Source organism: Thermobia domestica, chromosome 10, assembly GCF_964235325.1.
Source record: "Thermobia domestica chromosome 10, izTheDome1.hap1.1, whole genome shotgun sequence".
Classification (NCBI taxonomy): domain Eukaryota; kingdom Metazoa; phylum Arthropoda; class Insecta; order Zygentoma; family Lepismatidae; genus Thermobia; species Thermobia domestica.
In genome coordinates, this window is record NC_137463.1 from 171,623,698 (window position 1) to 171,650,988 (window position 27,291).

Here is a 27,291-nt window from a genome sequence, read left to right on the forward strand (position 1 = left end):
CGGAATTTTCCGAATTCCGGAATTTGTCCGGTTTTACTTTCGGGAGTCCTGAAAGTAAATATTCCGGAATTGGCCAACCCTAGTTTATACACAACCTCTCAGAACAATAATCAAATAGCTGTCTACAAACAAACAAGTAATGCAAAACATTTTGTATCCTGCAATACGTCATGTATTAAAATCCGACAGGAGTTTCAGTATCTAACCAGAAATTGCACGTATCTAGCTACTGGAAGCTGAGGTACGAAGAATTATATTGTGCCTTGTCTTTTTGTGTCTTATACAACCCTGCAAACCACTGAATATCTAAACGGCTTTCGTTAAATCCAAGTTGTAGTACTCACAGTTTCATCCATTTGTGTCTATATGATCTTGTTTCTAAAGCTTATTATATGATAACGTTAGTAAGTCTTTCTCTGCTCTCCCGTAAAGTTGTGATACGATCTACTACATGATACAGAACGAATTATCAATTTAACCAAGTTGTTGTATTACTACACATCTGCTTCCGCCTCTGTCAACTCTGGTCGATCTCGTTGATCGCGACATATTTGCTTTTTTATACCCCTTTCTTCGTTTACTAAACTAAACAGTAACTATTCTGAACTCATGCCTCGTAGATAAATATTTCTGATGCCAATAGTTTCCGTTTTGTCCAAGCAATGTTCTTTTTCTTGTTCTTTTTCTTATGACCCTTAGTACATTATATGAAGAGCACGTAGGTCTAAATACCTCATGTATTACATAGAATGTAGGTTTAACTCTTCCAGCAAAGAAGGAACATGTGATCATAGTATACAGCCCACAGAAGTGACAGCTGGCAATACAGTGGTCGTAATTTTTTTTTCGATGCGCCTTATGGGTTCACGGTGTCCAACGTTGGTCTCATCCCACTATCATCTCCTGTTTTCTCGATATAAGTTATCGACATTTTGCCTAAAGAGGGCTCTGCCGTGGCCCCATGACTCCCCATGACATGACTATTTGTTCATTTTGCATTGAAATCGCTAATTTTTCTGAGTACTATGAGTGCATACTGTCCAACGTTGCTCCCATCACTATACAATTTCCCGTTCTCTCGATATAAATTGCTAATATTTTGTTTCTAAGGGAGATATGGCGTTACAATCATTACGTTTGAAGAAGAATTGAGGAATATATTGCCTTGCCATAAACAACACCTATTATTATTATTATTATTATTATTATTATTATTATTATTATTATTATTATTATTATTATTATTATTATTATTATTGTTGTTGTTGTTGTTGTTGTTGTTGTTTTACTTACCACTAATGTTGCCTACCTTTATTTGCAATGCAATGTGTAACTAAAAAGCAAATCAAATAACACTCCTGGCCATTCACGCTCCCGAACTCGAAATACATGATTTACAGTTCTCTGTGTTCGCGGGAAGCACATTTATTATATTATTCTTTCAAATAACATTTCACAAGTTACTTCACTTTCAATGTGTAATTTCATATCGTCACTAACAATCATCTTGTTCTGATAGGAAAATATCCCCCCTCCTGCAAAAAAAACTGACCGTAGCGAAAGGGCGTGAATCTTGTTTAGGCGATTAATCGGGTCCAATATTTCAATAAAAGAGGATAAGTCCCTGCACACAAATATTTCAGTAATAGAGGAAAAGTTACTCAAACTTTTTGAATACCTATTCATGGGCGAAATTTGGTTTCCTTGGAACTTTTTAAGAGTTTGAAGGGCCGCCATTTTGAACATTTTCATCTGATTATTCTGGTTAACGAACTCATTAAGATATTTTAACAGTTAATGTTTGTGCCAAGTTTCGTCTCAATCCGCTGAAAATTAGGAAATTAGGGTGGTTATGGCATTCTCAAATAGCGTTATATATATATACATATAGATAGATAAATAGACACACAGAGGGAGAGAGAAAATGTGTTTTGCTCCCTTCTCCCTTCTCGCACCTGTGCTGCGTCAGAGGTAAACCGGGCCTCTTTGCAAAACGTATTGACAACCCTAACCTAAACACAACCCTGTTATTTGTTAACGTAGAAACGTGGTCGAGAGGTGTAAGGCATGTAGAGATTGTATTTTTAATAACCATGAGTATGGGTTCGAACCCCTTTACTTCCATATTTTTTTTTACTTTTTGCAGCTACGTCGGAACGTTCAAGTTTTATTCTTTACTAATTGCAAATGGCGTTTACATTCAAAATAAGAGGAATTTTGGTTGCATTTGTTCGGATATTCTTCTCTTTCGAAATGAAGACAAGAATAAAAGCAATACGCAAAGACAAAAAGTATTATCAGTACTAAACATTACCAATAATAATGGCTACGAAAGGCTAAATACGACCTCTTTTACCATCTCTCATTAGTTGTATGTATTGTTAACAAAAATTTTTAAAAATGTCCTTGTCGGGGATTCGAACTGGCGTCCTTTGCATTTATATGCCAGCAACTTAACCACTACACCAAGATCATGGAGTGGCAAATGTTTAGTTGTCGGTGTATTTGTTGTATTTGTGTTTTATGTTCCCACTTCGACAATTTTACTCCTTTCTTTTCGTTCAGCAGCTGTTTGTGGCTTTCTCTTTGGGTGTCGTCCTTTATTTACATTATGCACTATTCTTATTCACAGCTTTTGCCCCTCTGCAATGTTTTATTCAGATTAGACTTTTCTTCTTGCCCCTCAGTAAACATTTGATTGATTTAATTCTCATACTCTCCACGGATGGAGCGCAGAAATGCCAGACTCGAAAAATAGGTGTACATTTACTTTTCTGACAGATAATACCTAAAAAGAAATGCAGGCAAAGCACTCTCATAAACTTCTATAATTCTATATATCGTACAATACTGTGTGTGTCTATCATTAAATTTTGAATTGAATTGAATTGAAAAAGGCTTTATTCAAGCGGGCGAGGTTCAGCATATTGCTGCTCTATCTTGTCAAGGAAATACTTTCAGTTATATAAATAGTAGTTATACAAATACGATCAGTTATACATTCAGTAGTACTTTTAACAACACACAAATCATACAGATACGAACAAGAAAACGAACACAAACCGATTTATAACATAGAGACAATAAGGTATACTTGTCATTGACAATGCGAGGGGAGGAAGGTGATGAAATATCTTTACAATGCATGATTATTTAATAAAAAAAAGTGTAACAAGTCAAGTCTCAGGTCGTTTACGTAATTGAAGGATAGAATACGAATCATGGGTCCTTGAACTTAAATTTTGTTGGCTGAGTAGGCCTAAAGACGTCTTTCACATTTTCTTGAAGCAATTAAATGTTTTACTTTCTTTTACTACATTTGGTAAAACATTCCATGACCTTGGGGCTAATACTGAAAATGGCGCAGTAGTTTGCTTGAGTCTATGGTGTGGAATCTCAAACATATTTCTTTTGCGTGTTAAATGAGTGTGAACAGTTGACCTAGCAGTGAGTTTTTGTTTTAAATACACGCTCTAAATGAGTGAGTGTCATCTTCTGGACATTGCCAGCACAGCATGCTATTATTGTTTAGAATGGGCAAAATATGATCGAAGTTTCGTACATTGTAACAGAAGCGGTTACCTTTTGAATCAGAATAGCACTTCTTTTTGTAAGAAATGGACCAACATGGCATATTTCAAAAATAAAAATCCAGGACGCTACTAAACTAAATTACGAGAATCTTTAAAATGCTTGAAATGAAAAGAAGTGTTACATACTATCAGGGGCGGATCCAGGACCGACTTCTGGAAGGGGATTGTCATACTGTTACTTTTAAGAACTCCAAACTTTGGAATGGGTTTTATTTATATATATAAAATAAGAAAGTTTTATTCTTCTGGGGGGGCATGGCCCCCCCCCGCTGGATCCGCCCCTGCATACTATTTACTTTCCTTCATTAGATAGAGTTGTTCAAGTGTTACGTTATCATACTTTTTTTTTTTTTAGTAAACACTCTACTCCCTAGTTAAGCAAACGTAAGCAGATGATTTACCCTTTCCCCCTGGTAAGCATTTTTTCTCAGGACTTGATATGTTTCGTGGCTTTCAGAGTCTGTCTTAGCTCATTTAAAGTATGATGTTTCGTTTCACACGTCTTGTCTGTTCATGATGCGCTTATAATTATTATTAGAGACCGGATGTTTAGGCATTAGAAACCTGTAAAATAGGCACTGAAAATTTAAAAATATAGGTAGTAAAATAAGCACTAAAATATAACTCGAAATAATGAAGATAAGTACTCAATATAATTTTAAAAAAATAGATTCAAGTCATAGATAATGTTCAAAGACTATAGAAGCATATCTGTTCGTTAATATCTTTTACTGTATATATATGAAAACGAAGCTTGATATGCATTACATAATATATAAACTAGCCTTCGGCTAGCTGCGGGCTCTGTCCCCAGAGTCCTGCATTTGCTCGGCCTATGGCCTCAAACCTCTAAAACCTAGAATTCTACCAAATTTCAAGTTTCTTTTCTTGTTTCAACTATCTAAAAGATCATATTTTGTATCACAAGAAAACACCCATTTAAATAGCATAAGACTTACTTCATCCCCACTTTAGACCCCTTATAAACTAAAAATATTCACTTTCGGGAATTTTTCTGTGACTTAGTCCCGGAACTCTACAAATTACATCATTCTAATCCTGCCGGAAGTGGGTTAAACATTTTGGGGTGTAGGAGATGTTCTATATAAATAACACTGGAAGATTTCTCAGTTCTCCACACAACACCTCTACGGTTTATATTTTATTTTAGGTGATCTTCTTATGTAACGCTAACGAAAACGTAAAAGCATATCGAATTTCAAGTTTTTATTCCAATTCCAAGTACCTAAAATATGATATTATAAGTCCAAAAGAGGGCTCATTTAAATAACATGGAGAATTTCTTCATCCTCTTTTAGACCCTCTAAAAATTAAAAATACTAACTTTTGGTAATTTTCCTGTGGGTTAGTACTACAATCAAGCTAAAGCTAAACATTGCATGTCAATCGGAAGTACCCCTTTATTTTATGTCAGTTCATGTAGTTTTAAATATAGTTAAGATATATAGTAATGCCGCACGTACATGTGTTTACAAACACGTACTATATATATATATATATATATATATATATATATATATATATATATATATATGTGTGTGTGTGTGTGTTATTTATATTATATAAATTATATATTTTCCCAAATAAAGACTTAGTTTGAAGAAAATGCATAGAATAGGCAGCCTTAGGCACTAAAACAAATATTTAGGCAGTAAAGGCCGAAATGGGCAAAATAGGTAAGATAAAATAGACTTAAATCGAAACTACAATCCCCCATATAAACTTTAAATCGTTATTTTTGATCATATCTTTAGTATTAAAGAAAATGCATTTGCCTAACATCCGGTATTATTATTATTATTATTATTATTATTATTATTATTATTATTATTATTATTATTATTATTATTATTATTATTATTATTATTATTATTATAAGAACGGTTAATTCATTTGCAATATGTTCTGGTGGCAGATAACAATAGCATTCAGCAGTAAAACCTTTTGTTCCTGGCCTAATGAAACGAATGATTCGTTCAATGTCAAAGTTGTTAAACCGTGAACTTAATTAAATCCATGTTTTATGTATTCAAGTTTTTTGAACATTGGAATTGACATACTCAGAAGTTGAAGAGAATAATTAAATACCCAATCCTGTGAAAATAGCAGACTATAATATTCCCTTCCTTTCTCCTTCGCTGAAATCCGGGACATTTAAGCGTCCTGAGAAATATTTTCGAGATGCCGCCGGGACGCAGATCTCGACTCCCCGATTGTCCCGAATTAACACGAATAGCAACCCTATAATAGTCAAACAATGACAGTATCAGTGTTTGTGACAGAAGTAGCTTTTTCTTTGGACAGACAGTCTCGTATTTTGTACAAGTGTATTTTCGCATAGAAATGAGCTAGCAAATTTTTTACACACACGAATCTTCAGCCGATTTAAGAAGCCGTTTTATCGATCAAGATCGTTTGGCTCAGGAGAGATTTCTAGGAGTAAATTAGGCTATATGCACATTCTTCGTACTTTTAAAGAAGGATTGCATGTATGCAACCAACAATACATATTTGTTTTGCGGGATTATATAACGCGAGGTGATAAATACTTGAGCAACGAAATGGTTGTAGGGACATTTCTTTGACTTCCTTCTTCCATTTTTTTTAAAAAAAAATCCAGATTATAAATTTCAACCAGGCTAGGAGAGTGCTTCCAGCAAGTATAAGTATTATACAATGATTGCATACTTTTCTTTGTAGTTTAGCATAATCATAATTAATTGATTTGAAAATATCTTCTTGAAAACTATTTTGTACTCCATAGTACAATTTTTTACTTTTAAGGAAAGCATGTTTTAAATAACTATTTTTTATTAGTTTAATGACATACGATTATGTCTTTTAGGGTAAAGGAAATGGATTAATGAAAATAACTTATGAAATTATTTTTTTTATCTTTCTCATTGGGAATTGAACCGAGAAATATGTTCATTAAGGATGCACGCTCTAGCCACTAAGCCAGAAAAAATGTCCATAGAAATATTTATGTACTTACCTTTTTATCTTTTATTTAGCATTGCGAAATTTAGGACACAAATATATATATCTGCCAATCTAACTTTGAGAATTGTAATAACACTACTCTCCATTTCATAAAGATATGCCTTTGACTTCGCGGTGCTGCCCTACGTTCACTCAAGATATATTGCATTGTCGTACCTCGTTAGAATTGTTGGAATGTTGTCTTTTCAATACTTAAGACACAAAAATTTTCTTTGTACTGTGTAATAAGAAAAAAATAGAAATTAATGAAAAAGTGCGTATTTTATAGTACTTTTTTGGTAAATCAATGTTCATAGAACTATATCTCGAAAACGAGATCACTTAAAATAATTTCCTGTGTACAATATGTAGATGCATCCATTAACTGTAAGTTGTGAAAAGTTCAAATTTTCATCACTTGATACTTTTGTGTAATTAAAATAAATGTATGATGCTATGATCTTCTTTACTGTGGTAGGTAGAGAAACGTACAAAACACAGTTCTAAAATTTGGAATTCTAGTGTTCCAAATATTTGAAACTTTTAACGAAAAAGGGTTTAGTTGGTAGAGTATTTATTTTTTAAACAAATTCTTTATTTGAACGTATTCTATGCATTAAGCGGAGAGTCATGTTGCAGCCAGCCTTTAAATTCCCCGCGCTTATAAGAAGAAACAGCATACAGTAAATGGAAGTGTGGCAAGAATGTTGTGCTGTATTGTCGCGTTCAGAAAGCTTGCAGCGCGAAGCCTACTTCATATGAATGTAATAGAAAAAAGTATTTAAGATCTCATAACCTTTCACAACATCTTAATAATAATAATAATAATGCATGTACGTATCTCAATGTAATCGAAATAAAACTTTGAAGTAACACATCCAAAAACTAATCTCTTAATCGAATTATCTCATTCACTTTCGTTACTTGTTGACTCATCATAGCTCCTACTATCTTTGTGGGCGCTTATTAACAATGGCTCCATTTCTACCTCAAGATCTATCAGTATACACACTTACCAGCTTATGAACATATTTAAGGGAAAAGAGAAATGTAGCCTTGGCAATCGCATGTTCACCCAAGTTGTTCTGTGATCAATTCCCCTGCTGAATGTAATAGAAACATGGATCCTTTGTTTTATTTCAACGAAAGAAAACTATGCAATGTGTAGGTGACGAGGACTGTTTTTGCGTCTCAGCACGTCGCACTGATTACGTTTTCAACACTTCCCTTCAGTTCGTAGGCGTCAAAAACTTACACACTCATACCATATGTGCTCATTGGAGTGAGACGGGCGAACGTGCATTTATATTTTGCTCGTGCTTTTATATATATATATAAATCTATGAATATTTCTTGTACTAGCGGCGGCATTACAGAAGGAAGTGGCAACAATTTTGAGCGATAATGAAAATGTAGAACTGATAAATGACTCCGACACAGATGGTTATGAGTTAGATAGTAATGACATTGATTATTCTGTGCTCAGTGGCTGCAGATCCGGGAGTGAACAAGATAGTAACTCTGTTTCAAGTGAACCTGAGGTTGCGCCCTGAAAGAAGAAAAAGAATCTCATCGTTCCTATTTGAAGGCAGATTCTGATGTAGTTTAGAGCGATAAAACTCAAGTAAATGCAAAAACCCTGTTTAGTGGTGTCCCGGGAATTACTGTGTGTTTCAGATGTAAAGTATCACGGGCAGTAGCCAATGGTGCGCGATATTCCGCGCGGTGTTGCCGGATTACAGGCTCCCTTTTCCTTCTCGCTCTTCCTGCAGTTGAGATTATGACACATACATTGGCAACATTATTCGCAATGTAAATATACTCTTCCAGCAAACTCAAGAATTTTGACTGTGCATCCTAGAAGCATATATAGCAACTAAATTACCTATTAACTTTTCCACTGGATATGCTAAACACACGTCTTCAAAATTACTTTCACTATCGTCTATGTCAATTAATATTTTGTTATTGTCTGAATCTGTCTTGTAAAGTTATTATCACAGGCTAAAAAAAATGTAAACACAAAAAATTAATTCTTCGAGCCTGACTTCGTAGCACTTTTTTTAAAAAAAAGAAAAAAGAAAACTCAGCACTTGTACTCGGTTTGCTTAAAAACATGGTGAACTATAATTTTGGAGAACAAACGAACTACCACGAAATAAAGCAAACCAGACAATGATTAATTCTGTTTATGCAAGAAGAGATGTTACGTTACTACACAACTAGCCCCTTTCTTTCCTTATCAGTTTTCATAACAAATAACACTCTTGGGCTTAGCGTAGTTGTCACAAAAGCAATCCACCTGATTCCTAAGCAACTCAATATACTCGAGTTTGTTTTGGGTTACGATAATTTATGACACCATTCAGACGCCTGGTGTTTTTGAAATGTGAAAGAAAAGAGAAGCAGAAAACATACTACGTTTCTTCTGTCGAATAAGGAAGAATCTATCTTGAAGTAAATTTCAAAACAATATTACGAACTTCCCATATTTTGTTCTTACGATGTTAGGCATATTATATATATATATATATATATATATATATATATATATATATATGTGTGTGTGTGTGTGTGTGTGTGTGTGAATCAGATTCAAAAGACGTGTAGCCGTGGGGGAAAAGGGGCCCTGTCTTTCCAAACTATTTCTAACTTCAAAATGAAGTTCGTCTGGTATATGTTTAATAAACTTATTTAATAGTTAATGTAAATGAGGGACGTTTATAATAAAATATGAAAATTTTTATAAAATCTAACTTCATCAATACGCCTTCTGTACTTAATTAAAACAACTAAAATTAATAATATGTTTTATATTCTCATTTCCCTAACTGGGCGCACACCGTATGAACTCTCTACTATATTATTGCATAATAATATCTGAGTTGATATTTTTTCGAGTTTTTTTCCTTTATTATTTTAACCCACATAAGCACAAAGCCAGATAAATAGACTGCTATAAACAAAATTTGTTTTCTTATGAATAGCTTATTGATTAATCTGCAATCCGGTTTTCAACTCAGTACTGTCAAGATCTGTCTTTCGATAAGGTAGCATCGTGGAAATATAATACGTGTATTCTATGTATGGTGAGTTAAAATGCTTTCATTTCTGAAAGAGATCATTTGTTCTCTTTTAAATGTGTGAAAAGCTTTCCTCCCCCTGAAAGTAATGTTCCCCTAGAACAACCTGCTGGTTACATCGCTGATTACGGTATCCTGTAATAAAAGTTGAGTTATATTTCCAAATTGAAGAAAATCCACTGGAAATTAGACGCGGGACTCATCGCTCGTTTTACTAATTGTTTTATATGGAAACCCTTAAAAGAGTGTATCACAACAACCAGTTCACATAAAAAAATGTAGTTTTCACGTATGTGTTCGTAATTATTTTCTCTACTTCGTAAAGTGAGCAGTTGATGTGCTAATACAATATTTCTAATAAGAGCCTCCGGTAGTGTCAAGATTCGCAGTAGCGCGAGAAGTCAGCATGCAGAACTGCTTGTCATGAATTGTCAACACCGCTCAAAGCCAATTGGACGCCGCGTGAAGCCAACTCAAGGCCACGCCGCTTGTCATTTGAAACACACAATAATCAAAATGCTAGGCTATCTACAGAGTATTCCCCATATAAATTGTTTCAGCAATTTTTTTTACCGATGAAGTTTTATAGTAAAAAAGTAGAGTTGATTTTGAGTTTAACGTCCCGTTCAGCAGAGGCGATATGAGACGTGGACCTACTGATTAACGTGGAATTAACGTTCTATATGAAGTAGAACTTTGTGAGGGGAAGTGCTTCGAAATGTACAACATTAAAGAGAAATACTGGGATTCCTAGATAAAAAAACAGATTTTCTGTGAAGTGTAAACTCAATATTACATATCAACTAAGATTATATCATATCATAAAGTTCGTGAGTGTATTTGTTTCGGTGCAAATGTATTTTGTACTGCGTGCAGTAAGTGTAAAACCGACAAAAAGCAAAAAATATCCGAGGACCATCACGTGCAAATCTAAACGAGGTAAACAGCTCGTTTCTCTAATTCTAATTAATAGATATGTTTACTGTATACCCTGTTAATTTCTCAGAAATTAGTTTAAAATCTGTGGAGATATGAAATTTTAAAAATACCTCTGCAAAGTGCGAGTGACAGTGTGAGTGACAAGTTTAAATACCCGTCGGGCTGAGAGTGTATACACGCCAGTAAAATGTTTCAACGTGGTACTCCGAATAACCTGCGATAGTGAAAGGCGCAGAGCAGAGAAAATCACAATGTCATAATTTTTATTGTTTATCTTTTAAAACAAATCGAAACAGCTTGGCTGAGAAAGGTAGGTACTTTGAGATCTTTCTAAAAGTTTTTTTTTTCAGATTGATAATACCCCGCAGCAATTCAGAGATAATGATGTCTAACTTTTTACTGAATAACAACAAAATTACTAAGTGTTGAGTAATGACATTTTCAGAACTTACAGGTAATAGATGCACCTACGTATCGCGCACAGGGAATTGTTTCATGCGATCTCCTTTCTGAGATATAGTCCTATAAATATTAATCTACCAACAAAGTACGATAAAATACACACTTTTTCATTAATTCCTATTTGTTTCTCACTACACAGCACAAAGAAAATTCTTATGTCTTAAGTATTGAAAAGACAACATTTCAAGAACTCTAACAAGGTACGACAATGCAACGTAAGTTTTCAGTGAACGTCAGAGCAGCACCGCGAATTCAGGGGCTTGTCTTTATGAAATGGATAGTAAGTACTGTTATTTATAGATGCAAGATTTATAAAATGTAAGTTACTCTCTCTCTTGAAATGTATGGTGGTGGACAAATCTATTAATATAGTAGATCCTTTTTGCCCATGATTTAGGATTTAGATTTCTGGGTTTCGGCATCTATGACCATATAGCCCGTCAAGTATGAGGGATGACGTCCCTCGGCAAGCACACTATCCGGAGAAAAGGAAGGAAGAAGGGATTGGGGAAGGAAGAAAGCGGGCTGGAACCTATAAGTTAGGTACCACCCCGGCATTTGCCTAGTGTGAATGAGGAAAACCTAAGAAAACATCATTCAGTATGGCTGGCCTAAAAAATATTTTTATACTGTTTGGATCAAGTGCCTCACCGGGAATCGAACGCGGGACCGCTCGCACCGAAAACCAGAGCTTTAGCGACTACACTACGCGGGGCCACTTTTTTGGCCTATGATCTCTTACCTCTGGAACAAATAATAAAACTGAAAAATAATTATTTTTAACTTTATTAAATATTTTCCATGTCAGAAACTTATATTCCAATTTATGTAATTTCAGAAACAACTTGAGAATCATCGAGAATCATTTGTCAATGGTTGTGAACGGGATCTCATAGATAGTTTACTAAATGCAAGTAAAGAAGATCCTGATATAACAGGTATAGCTATCCATGTGTAACCATATGAAGAGTTTGACTTTCTTTATTTATCTACATATTTATGCATTTATTTTTAAATAATGATGAGGCATAATTCCATGTTTTATTAAAATATTCTCCATTCGAAAGAAACAAAGAAACGATTTAAGTTTTAGATTCAAAACCAGAATTCCTGGACAAAACAGCAGAGATAATTTGTGTTGCTTATCATAATTGTATAGGTAATGTTGAAAATAAAAATAAAATAAAGGGAATGTGATCCATCAGACTTTCAATCGAATGCTTGCCATATACTGTATATTCAGTCAATTCACCATATTGAGGGTGATTAGTAATTAAATTTACAGTATATGTTGAATTTTTCATTTAATATTGATAATACTGTACCATAAACAACGCACGAAGCTGAACATTTCATAAGATAATGATAAAATGATAAATGAAACGCCGGTCAAGCATTACTGATGAGAAAATAATTTTAGAGGTTCATGTAGGTTTTAAGAGAAGATTTTATTGTAAACAATCACACTTAAAGAGTGTTTTAGGTTTCAACCTCCTTGAACCATGTTAGGCTATGAATGCTAATTTCCTGAAAGGATATGAAATTAGGAGATTGAACCGTCACTGCATGGAATTCTGAGTTGAGTACTAATTACGTTGATAGGATAACTAATCTTTACTTGACACTTAGGATTTGTGAATGTATGGTTAACATTTCTGAACTTCGCTACTTTGATCTAAATATCACTTTTATTCTTTTTGTTCTACCACATTGCTGGTACACAGAATAATCCTTATATATTATAAAATAAAAACATATTAGTCTGTTAGTAACGCTAATATTCAAATTTCGAAACATTTGAGTAATATGAATTGCATAAACATCTAAGCAAAAAAATAATATATATATATATATATATATATATATATATATATATATATATATATATATATATATATATATATATATTGTTGATCCTTATTACAATCGCTGTCCATCAGTGATGTTAATTCCAATTGTTCATAGGCTAAAAGTTGTCATTAGCTGCGCTGCTTCGTACATAGAAATGTCACTAGCGTGTACCCAATTTACAAACAAGACCGATGAAAGGGAAAATAGCTACTATTAGCACCAATAATAATAATAATAATAATAATAATAATAATAATAATAATAATAATAATCTTAAAAACCGAAACATATGTATATCCTTGCATCATTGAATAAGAACTGTTAAAATTCACACACTCTAAATTTAAATTATGTTGAATTCATATAAACAAAACATTCAATTGTCCAAGTCAGACTTTTAGATATACAAAATTAGTGTAGATATTTAAACGGGTAAATATCTTTTTAAGTTAAAACTTTTGTAGGAGGATATTAAACAACTTCAAAACAATACTTTCTATTTAAAAATGAACTTAGTTGTGATACTGAAGTTGATGTGATTTACAGAGTTATATTAAAGAAGCATGAATCATTAGACTTACATTTTTTTTTCATATAGTTTCTCTATGTGCGTTTCTCAGTGATCCAAGACCTATATTCAAGTTGTCGTAACCTTAATTCGCGTTGAACAATAGGTTCCGAAAACTCTAATAGTATTATGGAACTCCTTTTACTTCTTAGCCTCTAGCAAGTGAGTCTATTGTTAACTGACTTTAAAAAAGGACGTTATCAGTTTGACCTGTATGTATATGTATAGTATGATTATATGTTTGTATGTATGCGATTATCTGGATAAGTTAGTCATACTTCGATGCGGCTTTCAGTAGTCGAAAAGTCATTAGAAAGAAAGGTGTATACGTACAGTCAGAAACTTTAGAATCTAGAGATTGGATATATATGAAATGATAGCTTTTTCCAGTAGCAGAATAGTTTCACTGTATGCCTGATAGTTGGACAACCAACATGACAGCAAATGCATGCCCGAACACATAACATACCAGAATATTCCTCCACTTGGAGGAAAAATTATTAGTATTAGTAGGGGAGCTTAAGGCAAAAAAATGGCCAAACCCTGCACTTTGTGTCAAAAAGGTGCCACTCGGATATGTTGTTCCCCTCATCCAACTAAGCAGGAATCGAGGTGGGTTCACTCCGACAGGTGGCCAGAATCCAATATGGCAGCTATCAAAAATGGCCGTCTCTGCGAATTCATCGTGTTGGTTTTAGACGCCTATATCTCCTTAACTAATAGTGCAATCTTCACGATTCAAAGACTAAACGACGTAGAAGATAATAGGGTCTATTAAATTAGCAAAAAGTTTTAGCTAACACTGAAATAAACCCCTACAGAAATTATTTAATTTGAAACTTTGCATTTCACATGATGGAGTTTACTCATATTTTTTAAAATAACAAGTAAACGGCTGGGATTATTGAAAAAGATGTCGTATAACTTTTTAAAGGGTGTTAAATTATCTTTCGTTTGATGTATAGTTCGTTCATATTGGTTAATAAACAACGAAGTTATGACAATTTAAATATTCTCGTTGAGACGATTGATTTTCCTAAATTTCGAACGAGAGTTCATTTACCGTAATAAAACATCACTGATGGATGCTGCATTATACAAAACAAATCATTCTATTGTGATGTGTTTTTCATAAGCCCCATTTTCATCAGAGCACAAGACAGCCTGACCCAGCCCGGTTATATGAATCCAATATGGCGGCCATTAATTATGACTCGTATAGATAAGTCTTTTTCGCAATATTGATTGAAGTATCTAGATTTATAAACAAGTACGACAAAGTAATAACAAATATTTTTCTGTCCGCCATCCTTCTTCCCCACAGAGTAAGTATGGGAGGGAATAAACTCCAAATCATGTTTTGAAATACATCAAAAGAATCAGATAGAACTGAGTTTTAAAAAACTGAGTAATAACAACAGCACTATTCTCGAAGTATTTCTATTAAAAGTAACAACGACGTAAATCCCGTGTAATGTTTCGGCGGGAGTAGTTCGGAAACCCACAAAAGGGCAATGTTTGAGGCGTCTACGCAATTCTTGTGTTAGCCTATTGTTTTCAGTGTTTCTTCCAGACCTGTTTTCTGGGGAACACTGCTCCCCGGAGCAGACCAAAATAATACATCTATAATATAATAATAAATAGAATAATATAAGTAGTGCCCCCCGGAATACTAAGTGTGCCCTCCGGAACATTGTTTGTCAATAGTTTTGTTTCGATGAGTGGACTCACATCTACGGCTGCAGTCAGATTAACTTAGTTGACGATAGTGAGTGTGTTGAAACTGCATTTGATGAGTACAAAGAAGTGGCAAGTAAAGTTGTTCCTGCCTATTCCAGTTCTAATAGAATGGTTATTCAGGTAAGTTCTATCACTGTATATAATACAGATTGTTATTATCTAATGCACCGGTAATTAAGATTTCGTTTACTTTGTATGATTTCTTGATATTTGGTGATTATAAATGTCATTGGATAATATATAGACTGACTAGAGATCGAACCCGGCGTTTCCCAAACAAACTCATTTTTTTAGTATTGAAAGCGAAAGCACTTCACTACAAGAAAGAAATTTAAATCGAAGAATCTATTTTGCAAATCGTGGAATTTGAAACATTTTCTTATAAGAGGTATCCAGAGGAATCAACATCAGCAGAAAAATTGTGTACGGTCTCGGTAGTTTAAGTAGTGCAATCCCTGACCGGCAACATGGTGGTTCAAGCTCGACTCCCGATCGGAATGGTCCCTCACTTTAAGTAATATGAGAAAAGTGATTTATATATTCATGAAAACATCCTATTTATCTTAATCCTTAAATACTTGTTTTATCATCTTCGACAGTCTTCATTCACTTTTAAATATCCCTTTCAGTTTAGTTTTCTAATGTTCGTATTGTGCCAAATTTTTTGATAAACTAGTAATTTAATATTAGTTTTGATAATACTAAATGCACTTTTTGTTTGTTTGAGTTTCACGTTCCACGTGTACGTCTTGGTGGCAAAAGAAGACGAGGACCTACTGATTATAGTGGAATCCGATTATAGTTGAACCACTTTCGTTCAACTCTACCCTCACCCGAAAGTACGCGCACAGAAGGCAAGCGCGCAAGCCACTAGAATAAGCATGGGTCCTAAATGCACTTTTCTATGTAGGTATAAAATATCACAATTAATGTAATTAAAAGCATTGTAAATTAATTTATTGACTATGTAAGACAAATAGTCTCAAATCAAGTGGGCCTAAATTGATCATGTTTAATGATCGTAGGAAAATGGCAACTTCCTCGAAAAAGGTCAAATTTGTTGGAGGAAGTTCAATGGAGGTGAGCTCTGTAATAGATTGGAAAAGTGCGTACTCTGCCGAAAGGGCGATACCAAATCTCTTGTAGTTCCCAAAGACAATAAGGATCCAAGCAGACGAAACTCAGCATATTCTACCTTAGTTAGGAATCTGGAAGCCTTTTGAAAATTAACTACTTTACCAACTTATTTGCGCCCTTTGATAACGGAATCGACAAGTGGTAATGATGCGTCAAACATTTTCGAGACATTCCAGCCAAAAATATCTCAAAAAATGTTATAAACATTACAGTAACTACAAATTAGACAGACTTGAGCACATGTTTTTATCATCCACGGAGAACAGAAGAAGAAGTGTCAGCTCCCTTAAAGAAAATAACGCGTAAGTCCGAAAATAAATCACTCAAAGATGCAATTTGTTTTTATCTGTGAGCGTGGTGCTAAACCTGCGAGAAAATTGTGCTTAGTTGCCACAAAGAGAACTTCTGTTCGTGTCGCAGAGTGCGCTGAGAAGTTAGGCGATGAAAGAATTATAGGAATTTGTAGTGCCGGGGATTTGATTGCTCAAGAAGTTAAGTATCACGCAAACTGTTTATCTAGCTTTTATAATAAGGGAGAAAGAAAACACACAGAAGATGAACTAGAGAACGATCGGACATTATATGAAATTTTTGCTTTTGCTGACGTACTTACATATATTACTGAATCTATTCGAGAAAGCGATTCCAAAGGACTTATTTTCAAAAAGAGTGATCTTAAACTGTACAAAACACGGTTAATGACGATTATGAAGAAGCCTTTATAAGAAGAAATAGAAGTTCATAGTACAAGATTTCGTGAAAGGATTCTTCGTCACGGGCCAAAGCTAATAGCTCATCTGTCCGGCAGAGAGTATGTTTTACTTTCAGAAGGTTCTGACCTAATAAGTGAGCTGAAAAAGACACTGATGAAGATGCTATGGCACGAAGACATGTTGTTAAGATGCTTCGAAAGGATATGGCAAACCAAAAGAGTCATTTTGCAGGAAAATTTGAGAATCACTGCCAGGAAGATTCTGTTCCTCCTTCACTAATAACTGGTGTTAATATATTAGTTTATGGTTCATCTGTCACCCATGATACCAACTAAAGTCAAGCAACTTCCACTATTAGTCTACTTATATTTTATAACTTCCATCAGAAAGCAGGTGATATTGAAACAGAAGCAGCAAGGCATAAACGCTATAGCGAGCCACCTCTACCTCTCTATGTTGGACTGAGCGTTTATGCTAAAACTCCAAAAAAAAAAAAACTCTCATAAATGAATTGCATTCACTAGGCATTTGTATATCGTCTACACGTGTACAGGAAATATCTTCAGATCTTTCTCATTGCTTGATAAATCAAAGTGAAGAAATGGTGTGTCCTCCCACTCTTCGTCGAGGTATTTTAACCGTTGCAGCATTAGATAATATTGACTACAATCCTTTTAGCACAACATCAAGGGATTCTTTTCACGGCACGAGCATTTCTATTTTCCAGCATCCTTCTAAGGATAACCCTGGCATTCGACGTGACCATGTCTCACTGGATAATGTGAATATAAAAATGTGAACTACTCCTGCTCTCCCCGAAAATTATGCTCTAGTACTTCCTGGTTATATCACTAATAAGGAACTAGTTTTACCTCAACAGAACCCGCAGTTTGTAGAAAAAATTCTTCCACGAAATGGATTTTTCGCAGAAGAAAGGAAAAAAATGAAAGTGTTGGCTTGAAGGATGCTTAAAAAGTGACACTACTTGCAGTTGGCACTACTGGTCTGTACACCATGTCTCAAAAACTGAAAACTCTGCATGAATGCCAAGTATATGCTGCCTGCTTCCGTTGTTTAAGGAAGACTCTCAATCTGTTGCTATGATACATCACGGAATGAATGTTGTACGAGAACTTACAGACAAATTCAACAAAGGATAAGTTCCGGTTCTTGTAATGAATCAACAACTATTTGCCTTGGGGAGAGGACTTCAATGGAATTGGCCAGAGTTATCTGGCGAAGATAATCAAATTCTGATGCTGGGAGGGTTACACATCGATCAAGCCTTCCTGCCTCTTATAGGCAAATGGTTAGATGGAAGTGGTTGGGTAGAAATGTTATGCAAGTCAGATGTAGCAACATCAGGAACCGCTGACAGTCTACTGAAACTAACTCACATTACAAAAACTCGTTTTGCTCATCAGATTACTTTAACAATTTTACATCATTTGCTGCGTGATGCATATCAGAATTCTTCATCAGGGCAATCTTTCAATGACAGGTGCACTGAAAAGGAATCTTCGTGTCCAACGTTTAAGTATTGGATAATATATTACCGTCTCATAAATTTACTCTTAATTTACATCAGAGCCATACGTCAAGGAAATTTTAAGTTCTACATTGTAACACTAAAGCTAATGGCAGAATGGTTTTTCGCAAGGGATCACTTAAACTATGCTCGTTGGCTTCCCGTTCACATTTTAAATTTGAAAAAGATGGAAGAAACACATCCTGAGATTATGAATGCTTTCGAATTAATTTACTTTGTGATAAGAAAGACATCAAGACCTTTCTTTGCAATAGCTATAGATCAGGCTCACGAACAGAATAAAAAAGTTATAAAAGGGGATGGCGGGGCGATTGGTCACTTACACAACGACAATGCTCTTGTCAAATGGATGACAGCGGGACCAGAAATTAGTAGACTAATTAATGAATTCAAAATGTCATATAATGAATATGATCCTGATAATAAGCACCATGAAGATTTCTCGTCGATGCAAGAAAGATTTAAATCGTTTGTGGAAAAGATGAAAGAAGTTTTCGTCGAATTGGGGAATCCGTTTGAAGAAAATAGTGGACTTGTTAATGTTGCTTTCAGAATCATCTATAGCGGTGATATAATTGAATCCCTATATTTAGCAGAAGAAAAAAGGGTCTAATATGTACAAGGAATTTGTGCAAGAAAGATAAGTAGAATGTACCAAGCCATTCTTTTCGCCCATGAAAAAAAAACTCTAGTGCTTCATTCTTCCCTTTAAAAGAATAAAACAAATAGAAATGAAATAAAATTAATTAAGAACTTATTTCTTTCTTTTAATGTATTTCAAAATATGATTTGGAGTTCATTCCTTCCCATACTACTCTGTGGGGAAGAAGGATGGCGGAGAGAAAAATGTTTGTTATTACTTTGTCGTACTTGTTTATAAATCTAGATACTTCAGTCAATATTTCGAAAAAGATTTATCTTTACGAATCATAATTAATGGCCGCCATATTGGATTCATATAACCGGGCTGGGTCAGGCTGTCTTGTGCTCTGGTGAAAATGGGACTTATGAAAACACATCAAAAGAGAATGATTTGTTTTATACAATGCAGCATCCATCAGTGATGTTTTAACGGTAAATAAACTCTCGTTCGAAATTTAGGAAAATCAATCGTTTCAACGAGAATTTTTAAATTGTCATAACTTCGTTGTTTATTAACCAATATGAACGAACTATACACCCAACGAAAGATAAGTTAACACTCTTTAAAAAGTTATACGGTATCTTTTTCGATAATCCCAGCCGTTTACTTGTTATTTTAAAAAAATATGAGTAAACTCCATCATAAGAAATGCAAAGTTCCAAATTAAATAATTTATGTAGGGGTTACTTTCAGTGTTAGCTAAAACCTTTTGCTAATTTATTAGACCCTGTTATCTTCTACTTTGTTAAGTCTTTGAATCGTGAAGATTGGACTATTAGTTAAGGAGGTATGGGCCTCTAAAACCAACACGATGAATTCGCAGAGACGGCCATCTTTGATAGCCACCATATTGGATTCTGGCAACCTGTCGGAGTGGGGCCACTTTGATTCCTGCTTAGTTGGATGAGGGGAAGAACATATCCGAGTGGCACCTTTTTAACACAAAGTGCAGGATACTTCCCGTAAGCTCCCCTACTATATCTGAGAACATCACTTAGAGAAAGAACCATAAGATAAATTTGCAGAAATTCCATTCACGTTAAGTTCTAAGAGATAGGAATTAATGCAACGAAAACGAAAATAATAATACAAAGACCGAATACCGAATAATACTATGCAAAGACCGAAAAAGTATGGAAAGTGAAAGAAAATGAGAAAAGAAGGAAAGAGTTAAAGAATAGAGCGAAAGTCATGGGAATAAATTAAATTTTAACGCTTAAGGATAAACGGTCTGCGTCTTTATTCCTTCCCCCCGTGTCTGTCTTGAGTTTTTCTCCCTTTATGGGATAAACCATTTTCAGTGTCAATCGAGAACATCATTTACAATGTTTAATTCCATGAAAAAATAACTCTTAACCCGGGCTGGGATTTAAACACAGAACCTTAGAACGATAGCCACAAACGCTTTCTACTTAGCTACACAGGTCATATCAGATACGTTCTTAAATCAGCCATTACATCTGCTATTAACAAACGTGTTGTAAAATCAGTCATTGTCTGCGAGTTACCCAAGTTCCATTTGAAGTTTGAATTTTATTTTCGGCCTTTAACCAGCTATAGCTAGCAAGCACCTTGCTTTCATAAAAAGCATTGGCTAAACAGCCACAGATGGCGGCCCGAAATAAAACTCACATGAATCTGTTTTCGGCGTTGTACGTATTACAATTTACCTGTTCTTACTTTCATACATTTTACCTACAATTAGTTTCATTTCTGGCCTTCACTATTCATTACTAATCACAAATATTTCTTATTTCCATGCTTTTGCTCTTTGGTACATCCGTATATATCAGCAAACTATTACTGCGCAAAATTAGTATCTTGGAATTGCTAAGTGTTGTAAACTACATACTACTGTTAATGACTAAAACAATCCTGCCAATTAAACATGTCATCCCAAAGGGTGAGGTGACGTAATGTCATGTAGTATCTAGTCCACTTTGCACACACACACAACTTTATTGATAAAAAGTGATTTATCTGCAGTATGAAACAGCTGAGCGAGCGTCAGAGAGCGAAGAGGGTCAGAAGTCTCGCAGGGCTCGTTTTTCCCTGCCCTGAACCTCATGATAATACCCTCGTGCATATACCAAGTTAGTTAATAACACAGTCGATATAAAACGCTGCCAGAATATGCTCTATTGCCCCCCCCCCCCGCCAGCTCATATCGCATCAATCCACGAACACGTACAGCCCACAATTTAACTTACGTTTTCTCCCTTATTAATCACCCTACAGTGATGACCTTTCTACCGTTTCTTACTCTCATTGCCACATTTAGTATGATTCTGTTCATTTCTCCGCAAACTTTGTATATCGGGGCCGGCATCTGCGGCAGTTAACCCAAAGCATTTGCTCTGTAGATTAAAATCAAGAATGAATTAATCTATACTCCTGGGAACTTACTGTTGTCAATATACACAAAAATCTAAAATGTTTGCAAAAATGTGAAAACCATACCAAGCATGGTGTGGGGTTTCCTTTTACATCCAAAACGGCTTGGATCCGACGTGGAATGGACGTATACAGCTTCTGAATCGTGGTGCGTGGAATTTTGTACCATTGTTCTTCCAAAACATGCTCTAGTTCCTTAAGGGATGCTGATGGAGTGTAATGAGACCGAACACGCCTTTCTAACTCAGACAACAATGGCTCAATGATGTTCAGATCTGGTGATTGTGGGAACCAGGGGAGGTGTGATAGCTCCTGGTCATGCTACTTAAACCATATTTCACCGTTTTTGCAGAGTGACGGTGGCAAATATCTTGGTAGATGTCATCACCATCAGGAAACAATATTTTAGGCCATGGGTAGAAACTGGTCCCCTAAAATGGCTTCATACGCCTTAGCATTCATCATTCCAAGCAGGGCTACGATGAGACCTCAGAAAACCATGCCCATGTCACTGCCCATACGGTAACACAATCATCCCCATGCTTTACAGTTGGGAGCAGACAGTCTGTTTCATAGGCCTGAGACGGTGTTCTCCATACGTAAACACGACCGGTTGTTGGAAACAAGGTGAAGATAAATTCATCGGACCACATTACGTGTTTCCACTGCTCATGAGTGGTCCTTGAATCACTGGATACGCCTCTTCGCATTTACTGCTGTGACCAGGGGTTTCGCGATAGCGGCCCATGAATTTTCATTTTATGAAGTTCCCGTCGCACTGTTTTCGATGAAACCGGGTTCTGTAGGCCGAAATTGAGTTCAGACGTAATTTTCATAGCAGTGGTCTTCGTTTTAGCTGCTACAATCCGTTTTAATGCCCTCCGGTCCCTATATGACAGGAATGTCTTTCGACCACTGTTGTGCTTTGCAGACGTCGTTTGCCCATGAATAGTGTATGCCCTCGTCACATTGGACACAGTGCCTTTCGATATCCCGTCAATGTTTGCCACTGTTGCCACTCAAGCTCCAACCAAACGGGCACCAATGATCATGCCTCTCTGGAAGTCTGTCAGGTCGCCCATTTTACCGCACCACTTTCACACCACGACACTCACAGGTGAACTGGCTACTGCTGACGGAAGAGGAAGTTCCACATGACACGTTTTTTTAGATTTTTTGTCCACCACTATACATATACATATATATATATATATATATATATATATATATATATATATATATATATATATATATATATATATATATAGTGGCGGATCCAGAATATGATCAAGGGAGAGGCTAAACCATAGTTTGCAGTTTTATCCAGTGTAAAGCAGGATTGAGCCCATTTTATCCAGTGTATACTTGAGCGTCAATGGGGCTATAGTCCACATAGACCCCCTTGGATCCGTCTCTGTATATATATATATATATATCGATCTATCCAATATATATCGGATTGATTGGGAATTGAAAGAGCGATTTCCTGACTCAACGAAATGGGTCTTCAAGGTGGTAGTCGCACTAGTAATGACATCTGGTAGCATTGTTACGTTACACACACAGTACAAATCAACCTTGAAACCGCAAATTGTAAGTATTGCCATGGATAAGTTGGTAAGGTGTCTGTGTGTTGAGTGGAGCAACGCGAATTCGGATCTCGTCTGGCACGGATTATTTTTTCTTTCAAAATACGTTTCTATCTGTTTATATTTGTTATTAATAATTGCTTTCTTGCATTTTTTCGTAGATTATCTTAAATTAGTGGAGGTTAAGTAAAGTCAGGAAGGTTAAGATACATATATATATGACTGCTTTGTATGAAGTCCAGAGATGGAGTGGGTCAGTGGGTCAAGCGGGTCAAAAGAACGTGACCCATTCTGACTACCCGACCCGTTCTGACCACGCTGACCCACCAATCCAATCTGACTCACCGATAGATTACGATCCACCGACCCATTCTGCTCAGTGCATTGTAGACAGCTTCTGAACACTGGTAAATTTGTCTACGTTTTACTTTCAAGACCTGCCTTTTTCTTTTTTTTCAATTGTTTCTGTCAAGAAAAAGAACTTCTGGGTATTGATATTTACAATTGTAATAATAGCAATAGGACTTATTGCTTAGCTTTTGAGACGCAGCCTGAGAGTTTTTATAGGAGATAACTACTGAAGAAAATATTTTTGAATCATCTGTAATATATGAAAGATTGAATGTAACTATGTGTCCGTGATCATCACTCCTAAATTGCAAAGTGAAATGAAATGACTTTTGGCATATAGTTAGACCCCAATCCCAATTGGGAAGTCATCATATGCGCATCGCTTTCATTATAATACATATTCTAAAGGGGGGGTGGAGTCCACATTTTTGCGAAAAATTGAGTATCTCAGAAGCCGTTCAACTTAGAGAGCTGAAATTCAGTATATTAGTTCTTTATAATAAATAAACCGAACTTGTCATAGAATTTTTTAAATTATCTTTTATTAAAGGGACATTTTCTATGCAATTGTTAGTTGTATCATTTGTAAAAATAGTCGAAAACAATCGATTTTATTTGAGAAACAAATTGAGAAACAATTATTAATTGAGAAACAAAAACTGCAGTGTTACGCATTTTATATCTACTGCCTTCTATAATACTAATTACTAAAGCTTGTGTTTATTAAATGGAGCGTTCAGAACATAAGGCAATCAATTTATAAAGTTGTGAATAAAATGGACATAAAATTTATACTGTAAGCTTAATTACATGGGAACTTTAAAGGGTATCTCCAATAGCTCCCTACTTTCTTGATCGGTGAGTACCAGGGTCGATAAGGGTATGTAGAGAACCAGTAGGCCCTGTAGGTCACGAATATGTTTGTATCAATGTCACAAAGTGAAGTGTGCTCGAACAAGACTCAGAAAACGGATCGACGGTTCCGACATGTAGTCACTTCTCGGGTCACCATGCTCCATTCGAGAGGCTTCGTGTTTAAATCTTAGGGTCTGTACCCTCATTTCCTGACTGCTGCGTAATTCTGTGTTGCATATTATCATGAAACCAGTCCCAGTAGGATCCTCAAAAGAAGTGAGGAGAACCGCAGAAGCACAGATTACTTACTGGTGGGACTTGTATCTCCAGTGACCAACGTTCTCTTTGGGCATTGTAGGTATGGTGAGAACGTGCGGACACGCTAGCTTCCGAGATGTCATCTTGGAAGTTGTGCCAGTGCCAGAGCTCAAAACGGGCAGACATTGGTGATCGGCCTCGGCTATTTCGAACCATGCGTCAGCTGAGCTTGGTTTGGTTCAAAGCTTAGATGTCATATGCAGCAGGCCCGCAACTAGGAGTGTGTTATGGGGAAGGCAGAGTTCAATTTGTTTCCTAACACATAAACACAAACCAAGCTCAACTGGCGCATGGGGCAAAATAGCTAAGAGCGATAAGCAGTTTCTGGATGTCTTGGGCGTTGGCACTGGAACAACTTCAAATGTGACATGAAAGTTTTCATATTAAGAAACTACCATGTCCGCAACTTCTCCCCATACCCACAACGCCTGAGGGGTCCGTAGGTCACCGGAGATATGCGCCCTCACAAGTAAGCAATCATTGCTTCTGGGCCAGTCTCGTCACTTCTTGTGAAGGTCCTCCTGGATAATGAGGCTAGTTGCATGGGTAATATGCGGCATATAGTTACGCAACAGACTCAGAAGAGAGGACAGACCTAAAGATTTAAACACAAAGCCTCTCCAATGGCGGACTGTGATTCGAGAAGTGATTACAGTGTCGGAACCGTCGATATGTTTTTCGACTCCTGTTCAAACACACTTCACTTTGTGACATCGAAACCAATGAATTCGTCACCTACAGAGAATACAAGTTCTCTACATACCTATACCGACCGGTACTCACCGGTCGAAAAGGTAGAGAGTCAACAAATGCATTGCATGGAGAAGCACTTTGTACGGGATGCTTAATTATATGGAAAATTTTATATTTTTCTTACGTTGGTCTATTTTACCTAGATTTGACTTTCAAATTTCATCCTATTTTGCCCTGAAAAGTGTCTGTAAGTCAACAAGGAAATAATTATATATGATAATTAAATCTAAATTCATCGCAATTTGGCCCATTACAAACATTTTAACATTGTATATCGTAAAGGTCAGATCCACCGACATTGTAACAAAGCGGTGCTTGAGCGATGGACGGTTGAAACTCAAACGCCGATTAGTGATAATTTCACAGCTTTGTTTTATTACAAGTGTAAACTTTTTAGTTAGTAGAGAGGAGGGAGCGGATCGTGCGTAAGAGTTGATGACAATGGGTTTTGGTGGGTCGGAGTTGGGCACAATGAGTCAGAGTGGTTTATGGTGGGTTGTGAGTCAGAGCGGTCACAGTAGGTGTTGGGTCAGTGGGTCGTGGATCAAGTTTTTATTGACCCATGCCATCTTTTCAGTCATATATGTATTTTTACACATTTGATTCTTTCTGTCGATCAAATGAGTTACTGACCAGACCTTGGAAATGTTCTCGAAGGGATTGTGCTATGCATAACACAGATTTTATTCGAACTAATTGACCAATTCCGATGCCATATAGTTCTAATTTCGCCTATTAGCAATGTGAATACAATAGACAAATCAATATTTATAAGATTACTTTGGTGGCCTGCTAGTTGTTTCGGAATCTGGAGTAACCAGACCTGGTTGCAAGTCATGTCTGGGAGACATTTTTTCTTTTAAAATATATATTTTATATATTCATATTTATTATTATTAATTGCTTTCTCGCATTATATTAGACTGGTGACCGTGGCTTAAGATAGATTATGTAAAGTCAGATACAGTTATGTGTTTTTACACTTTCGTTTTCTTCTTTGAAAATACATTCCTATCCGCTCGCATATATTATTAATAAATTATTTCTTGCATTTATTAAAAATTTATTTCATACACGCAACAGATAGAACATTCCAGAGCACACTACACAGCAAAATGTTCTTTTCCATAGAACATTGTTACGTTACTTCTATCCAGTCAAGACTATTATTCACTGCTAGAGGCATTAGTGTTCTGGACTTAAACACGTCTGTTGTATCGAAGTAATGGAGAAGCCTATTGAGGTACTCCTAGTGATAGCCTTTTTGTTGTATTGACATTGAGGGACAACAAGTGCCTTTTCGTGGAGTCACAATTTCCCTTTAGTCCGTGATGTTGATATACAGTAGAAATGACCTATGCATTATTATACCGATGTAAAATAGAAAGATTTATATAAGTTTTACCTGAACACTCACATATCTGTTAAGGCACAGAGTCCTTTCCACAACTGGTTCCAATCTCGCATAATGTCACGGCTAACGGTTTGAATTATTCACAAAAGTATCACTTGTATGTTAGTGTAAATAATATTTGTGGAACTGAAGACAGCTTTCAGACTTCCAAACTATGCTGTGCATAAACGTCGGAAGTCTAATAGAACGGCTGTTACGGCTTTAACGTGTCTGTCGAAAGATATCAGAGCAAAGACAGCAAGTGATATCGAGAAGCGGTTTTCTGCCATTGATTCAGCGTCAAAAAATAAGTTTCATCTCATCCGTTAACTCTATATGCAAGAAAGAAGTGATTCA